The sequence below is a fragment of the Pocillopora damicornis genome, chromosome 3 (genome assembly GCF_964200805.1).
Source record: "Pocillopora damicornis chromosome 3, jaPocDami1.2, whole genome shotgun sequence".
Lineage (NCBI taxonomy): Eukaryota > Metazoa > Cnidaria > Anthozoa > Scleractinia > Pocilloporidae > Pocillopora > Pocillopora damicornis.
The window spans coordinates 24,717,334-24,728,481 of NC_142672.1; the positions used below are offsets into that span (position 1 = coordinate 24,717,334).

An 11,148-nucleotide genomic window follows, 5' to 3' on the forward strand; every position below is an offset into this window, starting at 1 on the left:
CTAAATCTCTGTCCCTCTGAGCTCAAGTCCTTTCTTTTACTATCTAGCATGGGCCCAGCTGACCGACGCGCCCATGCCTCCAAGCGTTGTTTTGTGTGTTCGGTTGTGTAATGGAGGCAAAATATGTAACTTTTGTAAATTAGAATTGACAGAAATTATTATTTTGCCGGCACGGAACGGTGAACTGGGTTCTAGTGTAGCGCGCGTGGGACGGCGATTAGGGGGTTCGAAAGAGTGACCGGTTAGTTATGCGTATCATTCTACATTCAGCCCCGCCGCGTCATCTTGCTTTGTTTAGTTAAGTTTTCACTTATTATGTTAGCCATAATCTCGTTACCATCCGTGGTGGTCCCTTTCTTTCTTAGCTATTTTATGTAGCATCTCGTTTTATGCTCATATTCATGTTTTTAGGCTTTATTTTATTAGTTTTGCTTTATAACCCCGAAGGCGACGCCATGGCATAGGTTGGGGTTACACGGTCCCTATTTTTGCAATAGTTGTTTTTTTCGGGTTTACGTGTCCGGCCGTGGCGTGTTCTTAGAATTACTGTAACAGTGGATTTTTATCACGTGAGTTAATAAAATGTATCATGGGCCTGGCTGACCGACGCGTCCATGCCTCCAAGTGTTTTTTTGTGTGTTCGGTTGTGTAGTGGAGGCAAAATTTTACGAAATGTGACTGTTGACAGTTATAATTATAGAGTGCTTTGAAGACAGTCTTTAAAAGTGAAAAGTCCCTTAGCTCCAGAATAGGTAGCCAACCAAGATTTAAAATAGTGGATAATACTATTTACATACGTAGTTAAAAAAAACTAGCGATAGCGAACTAGAGCCTTTGTAGTCTGGCTGTGAGGAACTTCGGTAGAGGATCAAAGCAATATCACAGTAACTGATCTTTGATAAAATTAGTGTTTCTCCCAAATGTTTACGTAATTTGAAGTCACTAAAGTTCCTTATTTTCCTTAAAATCCTCAGAGTCGCGTAGCAGGATTTAAAAATAGAATTTATATGAAATTCCCATTTAAGATTTGAGTCGATGTGTACTCCTAAGAGTTTTGCTACATCCAAACGTTCAAGTGGAGTGCCGGAGATCTTAAGTACGAGCTCCAAATTCCCAATGGAATACACATATGCCATCTGTGAGGAGGAGATTAGCATCGCCTTGGTCTTTTAGAATTGAGGGCCAGGTTCGAGTCATTCGACCAGTCGCCAAGGCTTACTAGACTTGTATTCATGCTTTTTACCTGATATGAAATTTGCGACGCAATACAGCTGGCGTATGTTATTGTGTCGTTGGCATACTGGGAGCTTCTAACTGCAGCTGGTAAGATGCCTTGAAGATCCGCGACGTGGGGATTGAACGACATCGGTCCGAGGATTGAGCCCTGAGGGATTCCAAACTCGGATAGTAGGGGTGGGTGACGACTTGCGGTCATCGATCTAAACATAGTGTCTCCTGCCGGATAGGTAATTAGCTAACCATTCAAGAACACTCTTTGAAAACAGAGGTGGTACAGCCTGGTTATAACCGTTTTGGAGCAAACAGCGTCAATTGCTTTGTTAATGCTGGTCCCGGTTGTGGATGGGCATCGCCACAGGCCATTAACAACTGATAAGTCACAATACTTTTGGAATAATAAGCGATCCTGGCCTTTCTGCGTTTAGTCTTTGTGTTCTTAGTGTAGCGCACCGAATTATGACGACAATCTATCATCCATAACAAGGATGACAACTGCCCTCTGAAGTATCTGGCTTGACTTCCAATACATCCTAGCGTGAGGCATGCTGGTATTCCACAATACACAGTGTCCAAATGCGACGCAGTAATCCGCGACAAACGAGACAATGGATAGCTCCTTGTTAATGCAGCGTTATTATTCTGGATGCAAATCAAGACAGTCTGCGGAAAAAATCGAACGGAGGGTAGAGATACAGAACTCCTGATGTCTCCTTCAATTTCAGGTTGTGAGACTCCAGACCAGACGTAGTCGTGCTCCAGGGATTTAGACACGGGCCAGGATAATCCATAGTACGAGTCGGTGAGGACCATATAAAGGACACACATTACGTAACTTGTTTTGGCGTGCCCACTCATTTAGTTAATGAAACTTACTTAATAAATACTTATTCGGCGCAAATATCTATATGAATATATTTAGATGCGCCTTACAAGTTCCACCCATCCTACCCCAGGGGAGGACATCCACCACACAGTAATCTCGTGCGTCTCCTACCCCAACCCTGCAGGAGACGGGGCCTACGGTTTTACGTTGAGCATACTAGTTGCGCTCGTCGCTTTGGAGTCCTGATAGTCGTGGCTTTGTGCCGAATGTCGGGTTGTAGGATGACTCGTCTAGTAATCTGTTTTGTGTCGGTTCGTTGTAAACTGTTGTTCGTAATAAGTTGTCTTCACGGCTTACCAGGCAGTCTAGAAAAGGTTCTTTACCATTTTCTTCGACCTCTCTGTTAAACTGTATGTCAATGTTGTGTCCATTATAGTGGTGGTGAAATGCGTCGATTTCGGCGTGTCGTACGGCGGTAAATTTCTCGTCAGCGTAGCATAACCAAAGCGGTATCGTTTGTCGGCAAGTGTAAAGGCCGCGTTTCTCGATGTTTTGCATCACAATTTCTGCTACCATAACAGAAACTGGAGACTCCATAGCTGTACCGTGTAGCTGTTTGTAGTGATTACGGTTGTAATGAAAGGAAATTGACGCTAGGCAAAGCTTTAGTAAGTCCATGACGTCCTCTGCAGGAATCATTGTGTAGCTCAGTGCATTTTGCAAATAAAAACAGTGTGGAAGAGGAGTACCTTTCTTGAAGATATGGTTTTCTTTTTCGTTGAATAATCAAGAGAGATTGCAACAAATTCAGAAACAGAGTAGTAACATTTTCAAAAAACGAGACAATGAATGAACTCGTCCGCTGTATTGTTAATGTAAAGGCTTGTCTAAAAATCTTATCACTAGTCCCCCCTCCCCCCACCCCATTGTCATCAAGGTCTCCCCATTTGAGAAGAAGCACAGATATAATGAACAGGAGTTTGATGATGTCCTCATAGGAGGTGTCACATGATTCGTTTGTCCTTCCTTACATACTCGTGGAAGAAATCCTCTTGTAAATTTTCACTTTGGAAGCGTTAGTGAGTGTACATGCTTTTTCTAGCGTTTCAGTATTGGCAAGTTACATCACATTTTCAGGGTTTGCCCAAAACCATTGAATGTTAAAAGGCAGGGGTTTACGTCGTCAGTATTTCAAATATGATGCGTAATTCGCTTAATTCGTTAGTTCACACCAATTTTTTTCAGCTGTTTTTGCAAATTTCGTGAAACAATGGTAAATTTATTGGTGAAATACAGAGACTTCTATCAAGTTCCTCTGAAAATAATGCGTGACAAGTAACGAAAATATGTACATCAGTATTTAAATAGAGAAACTGTTAAGTGTAAATTTTGTTGGGTTGCGCTTCCTTTATTATTGCAGTGTGCCGGATCTGCTCCTTAAGTTTGCGTTTTATACCAAGTTGCAAGTGCTTTAATTAATTTCTTATATCTTGAAGAGTCTGTGATTATAAACGCGAGACGAAAAAAGGGAGCAGAAAAACGTAACTCTTCCTCTCAAATTTGTGTGAGCATATGTATGAGTTTTACTGTCCATCTGCTCCTTGGATTCAATCCGGTACGATACAAGAAAGGCCACCGATTTCCGCCCATTTATTCTGTAGAAACTAATCTTTTCATTACTTGGACTGTGACTTTATTTCTCAAAGGAACTTTGATTTGCGCAGCCATCTTTAATACATGTTGGATGAGATAAGTTGCTCCATAACTTCGAGTAAAGAGTAAGTTGAAATAGCAATCGGTAATAAGAAGAGTCAGCCACTTACATAGTAGTCTATAAATAGACCTGACAAAATAATAGCGAGATCAAGGTATTTTTTGTCGGCTCCACAGACTAAGTGTTGAAATCTTTTCGAATAAGAATTTTTATCGTTTATCGGCCAGCTTTGATTTAAATTTAAGACAACATCCTTCTTTCTAGGTGGAGTTACGATTATAGTCCTCTATCTAATTTTGGGATCCGTAGTCAAATTAAAGAACGAGTGAAATCGGTATGACTGACCAAAGTACATTTATTTCTTCAATCTCGTTCTGTCGCAGAAAGTGCTGCTAGGATTATTTTGAGGTTTCCATATGCTGTGACCATTAAAGTGTGTCGTTTTACAAGGCGAAGAGAACTCACGCGATTACATTTTACTAGCAAATGGAAAGGCCCTTATTCTCTGAACGCGTTTTTATTCACTGTAATCATAAAAACCACAATCCCCTCGATTATACACAATGCCCTGTAATTATACTCGTGTTGCTTGAATAATTTTCGTTCTCTTACCGTAAGGTAGCCCCGCTTGATACGTTTTACCCAATAGAATAGTTTAGACGTTTGTGCATGTTTTGTATACTAACTGATTTGAGATACATGTATTACAACAGCATGCGGAGGTGAACCTCATCTCTGGTAGAGTGGGTAGATCTTGATGATTGCCAAAACGGAAATAATCTTATGGAATTTCACTCGTTTCCTGCCTTGTGTGCTCATAAAATTTGTCAGTGAAGTTGAGTCCGCTAGACACAAGTTCCGTGACTCAGTACCATCATTTGTCACGCAACATTCAACATGTCCTCAAAGAGGCACAGAATGTTTTTACTCCAGTATTTCATTGAAAATTTCTCTTTCTTTTTGTGGCATAAAGGTCATCTATAATATGTTGAGCCAAACTATTACCACTACAAGGAGTGATCAATAACAATGAAACATATTTTAAAAACATTCAGCACTTCCGGCTTGCGACTTATCACGTGACTGGCAAGCTTGAGTGGCCGTGGAATGCAGAGTTCCCTCGTGAAATCAACTGAGTGATTGAGTGAAGTTAACATTTTAGCGAAAGAATCCTTGCGTTTCCTCCTTTCAGCTCGGCTCTGAACTTGTAAAACAGTTCGTTATGTAAATTTCATTTAACCAAGTTGAAGTTGTACAACAGCTGTAGCTAAGTTTCATCAAACACGAGCATGTGCAATTGTGGATTAAAGATGAAATGGAGGTAAGGTTGTAGTCAGCTAACTCAAGCGAGAATGCATCTATTAGACGGTTTTACTGGATGCTCAAGATTTCTAACTCATGAACGCTTGAGAAAATGTAATATTGCACGTTTCATTGTGGCTTATGTGATTTTTGTAAATTGGCATTTACAGTAGTTGTTCAGGTACATAGAAGATCAGCAACCTTCAATGCGTCATCATGAAAGAGAAAGTTGCTAGGTCATCATATTCCTGTTTATCTACAGGGAGCCTTGCGCATGAATTCTTTGTTTTTCCAGTATCTCATTGTTGTCTGGTTGTTCGTTTGTTTTATTTCAATTACTTGAGACTGTTCTTTTAAAATCGATGAACTTAGAATTCATCGGTAACTGCTTGAACAGAGTGCATCAACTTCAACGTTGTGAGTATCGTTTAATCGACATCAGTTTACAAATTAAAGCTAAATACACCGCGTTTAAAAGCATCTCGGGGTAAAATTTCCGCACAGCCCCAATTACTTCATTATGCATTCAGTTCTTGAATAGAGAAAACAATGACTAAAACAATACATTGCCATTGGGAAAACAGATTTGTTTTACAATAGTATGGGGCTGTGCGGAAATTTTACCCATCTCGGCCAGGAGAAATAGTCTTTATACAAGTAAACCGAAATGTTAAAGCCAAGACAACCGATATGAAAGATTACTTAAACCTGATTCAAACTTTGTACGCTGTAAATCATAATTCCGGAATATCCATTACGGAATCGCGCCCATTGCAAAACGTCGCACGGGAAAATGCAAATAAGCTAGAAAAGAGAAAGAAAGCGTGCGTAACTTCACACAGGCCTGTCAATCTGACTGTCAATCATGTAATCCCCCGTGTATGCCGTGTTCCCTAGTATTGTCTCTTGCTCAGACAACCGAAACGTAGCGCTATTCATCGAAGATGAACAGACGTAATTAGTAGCGTTATCTTGATTAGTCTAAATTGATTAGTCATAAAATTACCTTTTAAATGTCGAGTTTTTAATTTGTTTTAGGACTGAAACGCGGTAGATTTACGAGGGGTAAAATTTCCGCACAGCCCCATACTTCATTTTGCATTCAGTTCTTGGATAGAGAAAACAATGTAAAAAACAATACATTACCATTGGGAAAACAGATTTGTTTTACAATAGTATGGGCCTGTGCAGAAATTTTACCTTACGAGGTTTGACCATCAAGTTCGCCATGAAAGCAAAATAACATTACAGAAATATTCCTTTTTAGCCAGTTATTGCTGTCAGTTTCAGATAACAGTCTTTGAAAATGGGGATCAACTTTTTTCCACTTGGCTACCACTTTTAAGAATTAAGGAGCCAAGTGGCTATCAGAAAAAAAAATTAATTTCACGCCCTGGCTTAGAGGAATAGTTGTTCTTGTTGATTATTGTAAAAGCATAAAATCAGAAAACCACATTACTGTCTTTGAGAAAATATCCGGGAAAGATGAAAAATCAAGCCAATTTTGGTTGTAATACGTAACACAATCTCAGTGGTAAAAATTTTTGAAATACATAATTTTCAGTAAAAAGAAAGCTTGTTTTTAGCAAACAAATTACACCTAATGATAACGCACAATAAACACTATATTTGAGCAAAACTTTAACTTTTCAAGTTTATTAAAACACATAGAAAGGATTCATCATTCCTGAATATCCTTTGTGTAACGTTGAGTTTCAGAATTTGGAAGTATACCAAGTTGTTGTCCACAGATTGACTAAACTGGAATCCTGTGGGAACAAAAAACATCAACCAAATGCTCATACTTGGTGTTCTAAAATAGTGAAAAATCAGTCTAAAGGATTGACTATAAACAGAGAAATATCAGTGTAAAACAGTCGCTACGGTTTTCTAAAATCTGGTTATGCAATAATATTTTTCATCAACTTACCTTCTCCTTCGCCACTTAATACTTCAAACACTGCAAAGTCGGGTTTTGAAATTGATTGCACTTCAATGCTCATAAGTTTCCCTTGTCATTTCCAAGTTTTCGTGTCCATATCTTTAGAAACAGCCAAAATATTCACTTTTGACCAAGTCGCTACACTTTTTACCATGTTGACACCATATACTGAGAATGGAGTTTTGCCACCATTGCCACCAAAAGCACTATGAGATCTGCTGTTTGCTCTGCCATTTTCGCTTTCATCTTTTCATCTCTGTGTTGAAAACAGCTCGGTGACCCTTCCTGTTTTGTGGGTTTCTGCAACATTATCAAGGTTTCAGGGTGTTCAAGGTCATTAGTCAGTTTCTGGGATTGAGCTATTTGTAAATATCGCTTCAAGTGCGCTGGAAAAGAGGTATGGCTAACGAAAAGGAAGAAAAGCTTTCGAGGATCAAAGAGTGGAGGAGGAAAAAGCAGGAAAATAATAGGCTAAAGAATCTAAATTATAATGAAAAGAATTGCAATAAGAGAATTGAATTTGCAAGAGAAAAATGGAGATGTGATCTTCAAGTTGGAAAAAGAGACAGAAAGTCAGTTTTTAGAGTGCCAGTTGATCTCAATGAGGAGATACTAGCCTCCATATAGTACAAAATGGTATTGTTTTTACTTTTTACTGTGTCAGTGAACTCAAAATTGATTATTTGTGAAAAAGACCACACCCACAAGGGATTCTGGGAAATACAAATTTGAATCAAATGTGACAAAAATAAAATAGTTTGAAATAAATCAGTTGTAATAGTAAATGTGAGTTTAAAACAGACCTAAAGAAGTGATTTTGTCCCAAACTAGCAACTTTCACATTTTCCATACATGTTACAGAAGTTGTTATGGTGATTGTGCCACTCATCACAGTTAAGTTTGAATCCTTTAATGGTGAGATAACTCCACCTGTAGTTCTAATTAACTCTCAGTGGCTTCACTTCAAACAGCTTATGCTTTGCCCAATTTTTGTCAAAATTTCTTGTTCATTCTACATCAAATGCAAGGGAGCATAACTTGTTACTTTATCACTTCTATCAGTCTCTTACCTCTGTATGGTGTTTATTTTATTTTAATTTTACTGCTTTAATGATTTTTATTATATATGTGGACTTGAAAGTTTGTCAGAGTATAGTAAAGATCAGTATTATTTCCAGTGCCTAGAAGCTTCTTGTTACTAATCTGAGCCACTCTGAAATGCTCTCTTGCTTCTTTTTGTATTTCAGTGTTAACCCTTTAATCCCTAAAGTGACCAGCATCTAATTTCTCCTTTCAGTATCATCCCTGAATCAAACATTAAGGTCATGAGAATAAAGGAAATGATAATCAACTGAAAAACCTCTTGATTGTTAAACAAATTCCCCTTGCTAGGACATCAGGGATTGTAAAGAGAACAGTATGGAGAATATGCATACTGATGTTAGGGTGTAAAGGGTTAAATCAGGGTCTAGAATTAACTTTTTTACTTTGGTGCCACATTGATTTAGGAACCAATCAAAGTGCATGTATAATTCAGCTTATTATATGGTAAATGATAATTGATCCATACGTGTTTTACTTCCTTGCAGCTGAGTTCCAGAATATTCTGAATTGGGGTTAAGTTCCTTTCCAACAGCTGCAGGTTTTCTGATACCTGACTGACTGAACAGCCAGAACTTACAGTGATTTTGGCACAGAACAGTTATTTTTCCAACAGCTGGTTGAATTTTTTGCTGTCCACCAGATTAATTACTTCCTAGTAGCTTGTTGTGAATGCAACCTGCCACACAATCTACTGGGTCAGTGTTTTATCTGGTGGATGGTATTATTGATCCAATCCAGCAACAGCACATTAGTCCCTGAGAGTTTAATTCAACTACTGCTACCATCTCACAGGAGAAGCAACTTGAAAAGTGAGTGTTTATCTTGTATGTATAGTTGACATAGATATGAATTTATGTATTGAAAAATAAAGATAAAAATAATGATAATAATTATGATGATAATAATGATAATAAATAGACCTTCAGCCAGCAATAGAGCTTCTAGTCTACAACACAGTTTATCAACTGATAACTGCAACTACTTGATTTGAGCTCCATTACACAGTACATGTACAATTGTGTAGGGATACATTGTACACCAGTATGACGGTTAACATTTTCATCTTTCTGTATGATAACATCATATTCTATTTTATAGGTAAACAAGTATTAGCATGACATAGTATAGTAAGGTAAAAACATTCAGGAATAAAGTTACATTACAGACAATTCACAGAATCAACACAAAATTACCCTTATGAACTGAATTCACAGTTTTCTGGGAATTCCTAGGAATTCCTAGGAATTCTCAAAAATTCCTAATTATGCAAATGACCCTTGTGAACTGAATTCCCAGTTTTCTGGGAATTCTTACAAATCCCAACTATGCAAATTAACTCTGATTTAAAAAGCTTGGAATTACTGGGAATTTCAGGGAAAGGAAGACCCAGTTCTGTGAGGACTTGGAATCCCTAGGAATTCCTAGGAATTCTTAGCTTTACAAACTACCTATAATTTAAGAAGTGTGGAACTCTTGGGAATTTCTGGGAATTGAATTTGAGGCAATTTTAATATCCTGAGGTCCATATAAATTCTAAGAAATTCTCAATACCTTGAATGTGAAGGTTTTAAGAAAAGGAGTAATTTCAGAGGCTTAAAACTTTGGCTCAATAAAAGGTATGCTATACAAAACTTACCAAGAGATATACATACATGTATATGTTTATAACTTAAAGATCATGAAATTCATTATTCAAACTAAGTTTTAGTAAATCTTTACATTAATATGGATTTTCTCATGAACCAGCTGTCAGTTATGTTAATCCAATGTACTCATATCACAGATTTGCTTTCTAACCTCAAAGGACTCTTGCATTCCATGATCAAAAAATATTTTTATTGTGATGCAAATTAATGTCTCATGTTCACTGATGTGCCAAAATCATCAAACATTCATCAGCTGTTTCATGGTACACAACTTCCACAATAATTAACAATAATTACATTGTTATCTATACTTAAAGAACTTTGTTAGTTATGAACATATTAAGTTACTTTCCTAACCTACATTACTGGTTGCCTTTGTTAGAAAACCTTGGAACAGTCAAGCTCAGAAATGCCTCAAACACTGTCAGAGACTTTTTGTTGACAATATTTTTAGTAGAAATTTCATACCTTAGACAAACAAATTCAACACCTAATTAATCTTTCTTTTTTCATGATTGTTGTTGCTTTTTATTTTTTTTTTTCAGTTTTTTGGTCTGTTTTCGTGACTAATTGCTGTAATTTGTTTTGCTGTTTTTATTCTTACAAAACATTTTTGTAAGAGTTCCAATACTTATGTGGATCATCCACACACTTTGCAAACATTTGGCATGCAGACAAGACACCTTTTAAATGACGTCTTCAATTTACTTTATTTGAAACTCTGATCTGAAAATATTTGTCAACAAGACTTATTAGTAGTGAGAAGTACCAACCAAGTTTCCTTTAACTTAATTTCTTAAATGTCCCAATCACTGGATCTCCCAAAAAATATTACATCTTTTTATTTTTGGTGCAAAATACAAGTCCTTCTTTATATAAAAATGAAAAGTGCAAGTCACACTTCAATAATAGCTCTAAAGTTTACTTGTTGTTCTTCTCTGTCTGTCAGCTATCAACAAATTGGAAATTAGCTGAGGCTCCACTAGGTGTTTGGTATGATCTCTGTCTGCTTCTTAGTACATGAGATATAAATAGCTCATCATCTGAGTTGGAGTCTTCAACTTGATTGAAATTCTTAGCAGATTAATCTTTGACACAGTTCCTAGTCAAAATTTTCTCTTGTGTCAGATTTGATTTTGTGATTCTTGACTATAGTTAAGAGTGTTTCTACAGCTCCTTTAGTCTATATTCTTCAGCTCAATGGTGTATGTTTCTACAGCTCTGACCATATCAATTGCCTAACAAGTTTTAATGCTTTGATTTACTTCCTAACTTCACAGCTTTTTTATTCCTGTTACCAACATGTGGAAGATCAGTTCATTGTTTAATACACCATAAGCACCCAGTAGATGCCAATTTTTGTTGTCTGCTTTTGGTG

General features: G+C 37.2%; 1 pseudogene; it reads right to left on the minus strand.

Annotated features, from left to right (window-relative positions):
* Window positions 1–543: 543 nt before the first annotated feature.
* LOC149048987 (uncharacterized) lies at window positions 544–1,366 on the minus strand (annotated as a pseudogene).
* Window positions 1,367–11,148: the final 9,782 nt, after the last annotated feature.